The sequence below is a fragment of the Panicum virgatum genome, chromosome 8K (genome assembly GCF_016808335.1).
Source record: "Panicum virgatum strain AP13 chromosome 8K, P.virgatum_v5, whole genome shotgun sequence".
Lineage (NCBI taxonomy): Eukaryota > Viridiplantae > Streptophyta > Magnoliopsida > Poales > Poaceae > Panicum > Panicum virgatum.
Window position 1 is genome coordinate 45,170,059 of NC_053143.1, and position 11,425 is coordinate 45,181,483.

Genomic DNA, 11,425 nt, shown 5'->3' on the forward strand with positions numbered 1-11,425 from the left:
AACCGACACCATAGTATTTTGGTGTAGAAGGGAATCGAAGCCAAGTCAGCTTATAGGCACCGGATGAACCGATGGTTCTAAAAGGGGCATCGGTGCATTGGGCGTACTGTGTTCCAGAGACGATGCAAGTCGCGCAAAAGTCAAGTCTTCAGCACCGGTTGAACCGGTGAAACATCGGTGCATACCATCGGTGGAATGACGTCAGCAGAAGAGTTGAGTGCTGTGAGTGACCGGTTTAACCGACGGCTAAGCATCGGTTCAACCGGTGGTCACTGTGTCAGCTGTCAGGAGTTCAACGGCTATTTCGGGTTATGAGTGACCAGATGAACCGACGCTACCCCAGCCAGAGGCATCGGTTCATCCGATGATACGTAGATTTTCTGCTAACCGTTGGAGCAACGGCTACAAGACTTGTTGGCCTATATATACGTCTCACCCCGGCCATTTGAAGATTGCTGGAGTCCAAGGAAGTCACATACACACCCAAGAACCACTCCAAGCCATCCAAGAGCTTAGTGTTCATATCCTTAGCCCTTAGCACACTTTGAGAGTGTTGTGTAAAGGATTAGCTCTTAGTGAGTGAGATTGCAAGGCCTTGAGCCTTTGTGCTGTGGTTCATTAGCGAACCAAAACAAGAGCTTGGTGCGCCGGCACCTTGGAGCGTGAAGCTCGCCGGCAACGTCATCGACCCTCCGACTTGGTGTGGAACGGCGACGACACTTTGTGCGGGGGACGTGGAGACCCCCCATCCTTTGTGGAGAAGCTCCTTAGTGGAACCCGAGGCCAAGGTGACCGTGATTGTGTTCAGGGAAGTGACTTGGTGACCGAGTAGCAATACTCTTAGTGAGTGCTATAACAACGTGGATGTAGGTGGGCCTTTGTGGCTAACCGAACCACGGGATAAACTCCCGCGTCAAGAGTTTGCTATCTCCTATCCCGCTCATTAAGCTTCCGCATTTCATACTAGCATTTTGTGTGCCTTTACTTTCATAGAATAGTTTCTTGATAGGAAAGGCTATAGGTTGCTAAACTCTTTTGGGATAGGGGTTTTACACTAGAACAACCTAGTTGCACATCTAGATAGCATACTTTAGTTTAAGTTTTGTGCAAACTAGTTGGAGCCATAGGTCTAAGTTTTTATTAGTGCCTAATTCACCCCCTCCCCCTCTTAGGCTAGAGCACCCGATCACTTTCACATAGACAACGCCAGTTGCCCGGTCTTACAGTACGCAGATGACATGCTGATTGTACTTAAGGTGGCTCCGGGAGATGTCATCAGGCTGAAAAATTTGCTCGATCAGTTTGCCATAGCAACAGGCCTCAGGATAAACTTTCACAAGAGTACGATTGTCCCAATGAATGTGGACGCTGCTGATCTGCCTGGCCTCCTCGACATCCTCGGCTGCCGCAAAGATAGTTTCCCTCAGACGTATCTCAGTATGCCGCTATCCAATGTCAAGCTCAACTTGAGCGCTTTCACCCCACTGATCGCTCGAGTGGACAAATACCTCAGTGGCTGGCAGGCGTCCTTGTTGAACGCCATGGGCCACACAGTCCTGGTGAATGCCGTCTTGGACAGCTCACTAATTTATATCCTCTCTGCCATGATGCTACCACAAGGCACAATTGAGGAGCTGGACAAACGCCGCCGTGCCTTCCTCTGGACTGGTGAGTCGTCAACAAGTGGTGCTCAGTGTCTGGTAGCATGGGAGCGAGCCTGCCTCCCAAAGGAACATGGTGGCCTCGGCGTCAAGGACTTGAAAACCTTCAACCAATGCCTCCTGCTCAAGCTTTTGCATCGGCTACACCACCCAGGTGACTCAGCATGGGCAAAGTGGGTGAAAAATCATATTACAGTTGCCTCGCTTGCTGGTAACATTGAAGGTGCACACTGGGACAGTTTGAAAGAATTGCTGCCAGCATACAGGGCCATCACAACAACACAAGTTGAAACTCTTTATTAGAACTATGAAATGCTATATTTCCCATATGTGTATTTTTATAGATCTTTCATGGAATTTATTCGTACAACGAGGGGTAAAAAGGGCTACAATGGTCTTTCCCCTCATCCTGCAAACAAAACCTTGAATTCGTGGTGATAAGGATCAGGTGCCTACTGTCGTCAAAATCTTTGCTCGGTTCTCCAGGAGGCAAGAGGTGAATCATGACCGTCCTCCGCCGCGCCGGGCCGGCGATGCCACCACCGCCGGCCTCCATCGCCGGACCGGCCTGCGGCCAGCCAGCCCTCCTTCTAAGGCCGGTGGTGAGCAGCGGCCCCCCTAGCAATCCGGAACCCTAATCCGAACCCTAATCTTGCCGGAGTTAGAGAAGGAGGTGTAGATGGGGAAGAAAAAAATTTGAGTGAGGAGAGCCTCCAAATCACTCGGGTGAGATTTAGCTTTTAATCAAAACCATGAGTTCGAGGTGATAAGGATCAGGAGCCTACTATTGCCAGAATCCTTGCTCGGCTCTCCAGGAGGCAAGAGGTGAACCATGGCAACGCCACGAGGGATAGGTGAAACTTGGTTTCTGCCCAGATCATCATAGCACCTGTCATCTCTCTGTTTCGCAAATCACTGTTCATCTCCATGCCCAGAGTACCGTGGATGCCCAGAGTGCGCTCTGAATCTGATCTTGGGAAGACAGAAATGACAGGAGTGTGCAATTTGAATGTTCAATGAAGCAGCATGTTTGGATGTAAGAAAATATCCTGGAAATTTGTAGGATTCTGAATCAAATTCATGGAAGCGAGAAATGACAAAAGTATGTACCATTCCAATCTTCAGAGAAGCAGCATATGTTCTTGTGAACACGCATACTGAATTCGCAGTATTGTGATTCTGCAAACAAAATACAGTGATGGCCGGAAGTACAAAGAAGAACTAAAATGTTATATATATGATCTCAGTATGGCCGGAAGTACAAAGAAGAACTGTACAAAATACAGTGATGGCCGGAAGTACACGCATACCTTTTGTCTATCTCTTTCCTGTGTTCTGTAAACTGAAGATCAGTCATCCTGAATATCAGTGATGCGAAAAACTACAAACCCCAAACGGATAGTAGATTATTGTCGGAATGCAAAAGGATGCCTAGTTCTGTAGAATGGACTGAATAATTCAGGACTGATGTTTGTTTGGAAAGGTGACTGTACAGTAGAGCCACATATGTCTCTCATGTCCACTTGCCATGTGCTTCCATCTTTCAGCTTCAAGATTCAACAAACTCATTTCAGTATTGCCAGTCTACAATAACCTCACCTTCTGATTTGCCAATCAGAGTGCATCGGCGCTTTGCACAGAGCACCGTGGCTGCATGCAGAGCTGCACCGTCCTGTTCTTCATTAGCTGCAAGATCTGTGAGACTCGTTTGACAAATTGCCAATTGGAGTATTGGACCCACCGGTGTAATCTTCCCTGCACATAGATGACAGAGCTCCCCGATGCTGCCGGGTTGAACCTGAACTGGAAGCTGCCACAGTGACGGCACAGTAAACTGCCACAGTGACAAGGAGGGTCTTCCTGCAAAGTCTCAGCGTCCCTATTGTAAAATCTTCGGGCCGCGCCTCCGCCGGTGACCTCCAGGCTCCAGCGTAGAGAAGCCAGGGAATGCTGGCGAGCCTGCCCATGGCGGCCACAGCTCCCGGCGGCTGCGACATCTCTGCAGACACGTGTCGGGTAGCCGCCGGCGTGAACCTTCGCCTGCCAGGCTGCCACCAGGTGAGCCGGCGAGGCGCCCGCCGGGGACGCGCATGGCCTCGGACTCGGGAGTCGGAGCCGTCAGAGGTTGACGAGGAGGAAGACGTCTCCTGCGACGATGCGTGTAATCTGGCCCGCAGAAGCGGGATCGGACAGCTGCTAGCTACCCAGGGTGCGGACGGTATCTGAAATACCGTCCACCCCCCTGGTGTCGCAAACACCGCGGCCGCTTGATGCCGCCGCTCGCCGGAGCATCGCCGCGCTCCGTCCATCAATGCGACCCTCCCCCATGATCCTGGCAGCTTTTTTCCGCGGCATCTTGCACGCAGCAAGGGTGATCAAACGACGACGACCCCAGGGGGGTCGCCGGGAAATTGAAGACCGCCTCCTCTGCTTCGTGGCGCACGCCGTGGCTGGCCGGGGCGCCGCTGCGTTCCGGCCATATCCAACCTATGTCTCTCTTCGTCGTCTCTTCCACTTTTATGCTACGCGACCGCATCAATTCTTCCACGGAGCACGACCACGCAGTCACGAACCTCTGGGCGCGGCAAGGTTGTTGGCCAGGACGGCGCGCCCTCTGGGCTTCTGGTCGCCTCCAGTCGATGCAGCGGGCTCTGCTGCAGCAGCTCGCCGCCGGTCACACCCTCCGTGTTCCCAGTTTCGACCCCGACGAGGGCGTCGCGTCCGCGGCGCCACGCCCTGCTCACGTTGCGAACAGGTTGATGGGTACGTTGAATATATTTTGCCAATACTGAGGGGAAGTGTTGGTGTAAATAGAAAAAAATGTAAAGAATCTTTTTGCATATTGGAGAAATATAATGAACAGTGTGCGTTCTGTGAGAAGCAACACACCAGAAAAGTTCCCCAAATCTCAACACCGAGCACTGAAGGGAATCCATACATGATTAAATTCGGAGGTGCTTCAACTTTACTATGCATTGGGCGTTGCAGCAGTTCTGAACTTCTGAATTCTTGAACAGACGACGTGATCACACCAGATTCTGCTGCTGTTGGGAACAATTCTTAAGAGCAGAACCATGAGAAAGTAGCAATACGCATGCAGTCTTTGTGACACTAAAACCAGTCGAAGAACAAGATCATGAGAATTTGTGCTTCCCTTCTGCTTGAGCCATATTGTCATACCCGGAACCGGAATAGTAGTACTCTAGCCTGAAAATTGGATGTCATGGGTTGATTTCGTAGTATACTTGGCATTTACTGTCCATTTTCAGGCAGTCTGATTTTGCTCATCTGATAGCACCACCTGCTGCACCAAATCCCATAGTTGTACAAAGCTAGCCATCTGCTGAACTGAGTCCATCCTTCACAAGCCTTGTCCAACTCTGGTGCACTATTAGTTCATCCTTGACCAGCCTGCCCTTTCTCCATGCCAAAGTACCAGAATTTTGCACATGAATACTAATTTGAGTTTTTCCACCGTCTCCAATGCTTAATGCATGTGCCACAAGGACATGGAACTGTACTTCATTAGTGGTGTATAATACTAATTTGAGTTTTTTTTACTCCTCGGTATGTATCAAGAGGTACTACTGAGACCATCAAATTATAATTAGGGAGTTAACAATTTTGTAGTAGCTCAAAAGAATCAAAAGCAAGACCAATGAAAAAATAGTGACAACAGCCGTACTAATATAGGGAACTAAAAAAAGATTCGGTGGTACAAAACCAAATTGCGTTCCCCTAAGGGTAGCCAAAATCCAAAACAGAAGAGAGAGGAGAGGTACTGGTGAAGTGGTGATATATCTGAATTTTTCCGATCAGGGCGCAGCATGTGAATCCTTGGTGATTCTGCTCTGTGTCATGCTATCATATTTCACTGCAGCAACATCATGGGACCAAGTAAACAGGGATGCACTATCTGAACCACAGCTGGAAGTCCTACCTTAGAAATCGTATTACCCAACAAGGAAAAGCAATTGATAACAAGGATGGATAGTAATCATCTTGCAGAAACAGTTTATTCATATTAATCAATCCTCCATTGCTTCAGTGTCTTGACTGAGTGAGGCCAAGGAGATTAGAAGCAACATCTGACTATCTGAGCCCATTATGGACAGAATACTGAACTTTTTGCTCACCAAACTGAAAGGATTCGGAAACAGAGGATCCGGCTGAAATATAATCCCAGGGAGCACTTCCCAGTTCCTACTGAAGCATCTCCTCCAGGGAGAAAATGAAATCTTGCAGAAATTCAGTATGATGCCAGTTGACCTGTCTGCAGACTCACAAGTCACAATGAACCTTAACAAGAGAGCTAGCAAGGGTGCTGTTACTGTCAACCTTCCATTTAACAGCACAGTGCAGATCAAGTTAACTCAGCTATATAGCACCAGCTCGCCACCATCTTCATTCGATTCCCCGGACAAACGCCTGGTGAACAGGACATGGCAAATAAAAGGCCAATAGCAGGATGCAGGGCATGGCAAATTTAACCCTATTGGCCTTCCGGCGAGGTAGTAGGATGGTGTGGGGCTTTGGGCACAGGCGCCGCAGAGACCAGGCCAGGCAGCGGTGGTCAGCGGCAAGCAAGGAGCGGGGCCGGCCGGCGGCGGAGCTCCGATCCGGCGAGGAACTCGAGAGGCATGGCTGGCGCTCGTGCACCTGGGCGCTGGCTGGAGTACCCGTCAGAGTCCAAGTCTGTCTGAGGAAGATGAAGAGGAGACTGTCTTGATCTGGGCCGCACATGCCCGGTCGGACGGCTACAAGGCACCCAGGGGGTGGACGGTGTTTCAAATACCGTCCACCCGGACGGTATCCCAAACACCGTCCACCCCGCGGGGTCGCGAGAACGCCATCTCCGGCGCACGCCATGGGTCGCCCGAGCGCCGGCGACTCCCGAAGGCCACCGCCTGTGGCGTCTTTGCTCCTGCTACCGCGCCGCCGCCGCCGCCGCCGCCGCAGTTCGCATCCACCATACGCCGGCGTCGTGCGCTCCCAGTGCGGGACTGCCGGGTTGGACTTGGACGTTGGACCGTCCACGACAGCCGCACATCAGGTTTCTGCTCGGGCACGGAGACTGACCGTCCATGGAAGCCCACCGGCGATGGCGACGGCGACGGAGACGGAGACTGACCCTCCGGCAGGGCGCCGCGGAGCTCCGACGCAATCAGCTGAGACCGTCGCCGGCGAAGGGAGGAGAAGCTCGCCATGGCCACCGGCTGCTGCGCCTGACGAGGAAGAGGCCCACGTCGCATCGGACGGACGGTACAGCCCAAGGGGTGGACGGTATTTGAAAAACCGTCCACCCGGTCGGTCCAAGAAATCGCCAGGATGCCGTCTCCGCCGCACGCCGAGGCTTGTCCGGGCGCCGGCGAGCCCCCTACTGCGATATGCTTCCTCTGGAGACCTTGAAGCAGCAGCCGCCGCCGCCGCCGCGCTGGCATCGTGAGCTTCTGCCACGATGAGCACATCTGGTGGTCGGGTCGCGCCGGGTCTCAGCTTGTCCTCTTCGCCGGCCAACCGAGCGGCATTTCTACAAATCCTTTCCGCCGGCTCTCTCTCCTCCTGTACGCCGGAACTCCGTGATGAAGGCATGAAGCGTGCTCCATGCCACTCCGGCCAATGGCCAGCACCTGCGCGCGGTGTGCACTCGCCTCCATTCCGGCACTCGGCAGCGCGTAGGTGCACCCGTGCGGTAGGCATGGGCACCGAGGAGCCCCAGGCAAAGGAGCAGGCCCGGCGGGTGGCGGAGCTCCGGCGAGCAGTGCGCGAGCGGCGAGCCGCGTGATCGGCGTTCATGGACTGGACAGAGGAAGAGGAAGGGGCTCCCCGATCTTGGCCGTAGAAATCCGATCCAACGGATGGTAGGCACGGAGGGGGTGGCCGGTATTTTAAATACCGTCCACCCGGACGGTATCTGAAACACCGTCCGCCCTGTGGGGGCGCGAGAGCGGCGTCTCCGCCGCACGCCGTGGCTTGCATGAGCGCCGGCGAGTCCCGGCGGCCGCCGCCTGCTTCTTACTTCGACCAGGAGACCGTTCCGTTCCGCCGCCGCACGCGTCGACCGTTGCCTCTTTCAGCCCCGGCGGCAGATGCCGCGAGATGCATGCACGCGCACCACCACCCCGCTAACCTGCAAATCGACGCGTTCTGGGCTCAACCCTCCTCCTCGATCGAGTTCGATGCGTTGATGATGGCTAGCTGCTGCCGAATTGCCGATTCCACACGCGCGGGCTGGTTCTGGTCGCCTCCAGTTCATGCGGCGCGCTCCAGTGCGCGCGCCGCGCGGCACCGGGGCAAGCACAAGGCCTCGCCGGACGCCGGTACGTCGTTTCGACGAGCATGTCTGTCCGCGCTCGCTCGCACCACCCTGCCGGCCGCCATCGCCGCCGAAGCGATTTCTCCCATCTTCCGAGCCACCGACGCACCGCGGCCACCGGCAAGCTAACGCGAACCCCTGACAAGGAAGACGCCCCCCCCCCCCACCCCCCACCCCCGCAACGCTCCCATTGCAGCCGCACACGTCGCAACGGACGGTCGGTCTCAAACACCGTCCGCCCGTTGGGGTGTCCTCCTCCGCGGCTCGCCGGAGCACCGCCAAGCTCAGGGCGTCCCTCCGCTTCCGTCCCCTTCCCCCTGAGCGTCTAGGAGCCTCGCCTTCTTGGATCTAGCCGCCGCCGCCACTCTCCTGCGGCGCCTGGGCGCGACGCAACGCGAGCAGCTCCTGGGCGCGGCTGGCCGGCGCCCGGCGGGCCGGCATGGCGCGCAGAACGATCTCTCATGACCTCGGCTCCGCATGCTCATCCTCTCGGCGCCCTCGCCTCGCTCCGGCTGTCCTCTTGCACGCGCATCGAAATCCCGCCCAAAGTTTGCAAAAAGTCATTCTTCACATCTCTGAATTTTCAGAAAAAAGGCATATTTTTGCCCAGATTTGGAGCTAAACATCTTTCAAAACGTGCGCCTTTTATCCAAGTATCCTTGCTTAAACAAGTAGAGGCTTCTTAGCGCTACAACTTTTGTACAGATCAGTTGGGTAGGTTGTACACGATTTATGGGAGTTTTGGCCGGCCAAACGCTGTCGTTTTGGAGTTGACGAACGGTATCTGAAATCGACTCGTTGTGTTCGTGCTCGTCGGAGATCGTCTCCCTCGCTCACCTGGCTCACGTTTCAATCAGCCCGGACGGCCTCCTCCTCCTCCTCCCTCGCTCCAGCACCACCGAAACCAAATTCCTTCCGGCCAAGGCTTGTCCACTTCCCTAGGCTGCTCCTCAACCTCCCCCCGACCACCGTAATCCTGTATTCCGGGTCCTCGCCGGGGATTTTTCAACTCCCGAGCCACCGCTCACCATTACAGCCGCCCTTGGGCCTCAACATCAACGCCTCCGGCACACCTCCGACCTCCTTGCACGCCGTTCAACCCCGCAAATGGATTGATGGTGAGCTCCTCTCGCTCAGGGGCCCGCTAATGCCGTGCGTTCGTCCTTGCTCGCTCTGGAACACCGGCTTGCCGTCGCGGCCGGCATGGGCGCCGGAGCCTGTACGCCGCCGGCTATCAGCAATGCCCGGCCGCCGCCGTAGCCTTGACCTCGGCTCGGCCGAGCCTTGACCGTGGGCCCGCTTCGTCAGCGGCTAGGAGGACGGCACTCTGACTGACTCTGACGAGGCGCAGCGCCGCGACCTACTTCCACGATTCAGTTCATCTGGACCGCACACGCCGCATTGGACGGCTGGTAGGCGCCCAGGGGGTGCACGGCCGGCGAGGAGCGCTGCCTCCGCCTCACAGCGCGGCTCACTGGGGTGCCGCCGAGCTCCGGTCGTCTCCCGCTTCCCTCCCCGTCCTCCTTGCCGCCCAGCTTGGCCGGTAGCCCCGCTGTAACTCGGCTGCAACTCTGCTGCGGATGCGCCTTCCCTTCCCAATGCATCCGCAGCCGTAAGCCGGACGGAGACGAGGCTCCGTCTTGCTCTGCTCGCCTGCTGGAGGAGAGCGAAGGGCTAGGAGATGAACAAGAGCGATTCAAGCACTGTCAGAGTGGACTTGGTGCGCGGCAGCGTGGGGTCGGACGCTCCCCATGATCCTGACAGCTTCGTGCCGCGGCATCTTGCATGCAGCAACGGTGATCAACCAACGACGACGGCCCCATGCATGGGTCACGGGGGGGGGGGGGGGGGGGTGAATTGAATCTGAAGACCGCCTCCTCCGCTTCATGCCGCACTCCTCCACCCTCTGGGGCGTCCTCCTCTGCGGCTCGCCGGAGCGCCGCCGCGCCCAGGGCGTCCCTCGCTTCCTCGTGGGCATCTGGGAGCCTCGCCCATCGCCCTCTTGCATCTGCTAGCCGCTGCCACGCTCCTGGAGGCGGACGGGCCGGGGCGACCTCGACCGGGGGTGCAGCCGTCTGTCGGAACACAACTCCCGTCCCGATGTGCTCACCCTATCGCCGCGCGTGCGCAGCCACCAGCGGCCCCCGTTTCGGACGGCAAGACGTACGCAGGCATAAGGAACATCGCGTTGCCTCCTCGTAAAGGGTCGCACGGCGAGACGACGGCGGAACGTCCGTGTCTTGTTGCCATGCATCTCTTGCTTGGTATGTCGCTTCGATAGAACAAGATGGACACATCTTGAATTGGTGAAGCTTGTATCTTTGTTCTTCACACCGAGTTGACAAATTCGTGTTCGCAGAGGCCGCACTGGAATTTGTTGATTAACACTCCTCGAGTGGTTTTCTTCAACATGTAATTTGAAAATAGAAGAATGATGAGGCACATGATATTGTAGTAATGCCAAGAGCAGTGGCGTAATACAAGCTAGCGAGGAGACGGGGGCTCAACGATCCGTCTGACCAGGCACGTAGTAGGCTATTTTCCTTGGTGTCGGCAACTCTTTCTTGCCATTTAGCATCTCAAGAACATCCGCAATGGTGGGCCGGTCTGCCCTGTTTTTCCTCAACGCACAGCAGTCCTACCTGCACCCACCTTCTAATGATCTCCATTCCCTGAGACCCGTCAAACAATGACGGATCAAACAACTCCTCTGTTAGTCCTGCTTCCCAAGCCTCCCAAGCCTGAAACCACAAAGCAGTACTATGCATTATCTGTACATGACTAGCTTATATTAGATGCATGCCTGAAGTTCACTAATGATTAAGAAATAAGAAGCGATAACGTAATAGATGCATGCGACTGCATAAACACTTACCCATTCATACTTAGGGTGGTGGTGTTCAGGAGGTTTAGATCTGCACATACTGAGGCCAACGATATCCAGGAGGATGACTGAGAAATGTTGAGTACTCTATCCTGCTTGTGATGAGTGAATTGTCAACCGTGCGGTGTGATCGTGCGCTTGGTCTTTGGTTGCAGGTACACGGGCGTCGAGTGTCGACGGTGAGCTGCCGTGGAGGAGCTGTGGCCGATGGACCGTGCGGTGGACGGCGGTGAAGGGCAGCCGGGACCGGAGCTCGGGCCGGGCGGCAGTTGTGGCGTCCACTCCTGAATCGAGGGCGCAAGCGGCGATGGAAGGCGGGTTTCTTGGTTTGCGCCACAAAACCAAGGAGGGCCACAAAACCAAGGAGGCAGACGGCGGTTGAAGACGCCAAGTCGTGGAGGCACGGACGTCGGTCTTGGGACTGACGGAGGCGACGGGCGTCGACGGCGTCTAGGGCCTCGCTGCGGGCGAGGAGGTGACGGGCGTCAGGCGGCGTCTAGGGCCGTCAGGAGACCGAGGCGGGAACGGCGTCCAGGGCCACGACGTGGAAGCGGGAATCTTCCC

General features: G+C 55.6%; 1 long non-coding RNA gene across 1 annotated transcript; it reads right to left on the reverse strand.

Annotated features, from left to right (window-relative positions):
• Nucleotides 1-10,280: 10,280 nt before the first annotated feature.
• Nucleotides 10,281-11,050, reverse strand: LOC120644837. The gene is made up of 2 exons (XR_005663965.1): nucleotides 10,853-11,050; nucleotides 10,281-10,718 (listed from the first exon to the last, which is right to left on the reverse strand). It is a non-coding gene; the product is annotated as an uncharacterized LOC120644837 (long non-coding RNA).
• Between the last annotated feature and the right edge of the window lie 375 nt (nucleotides 11,051-11,425).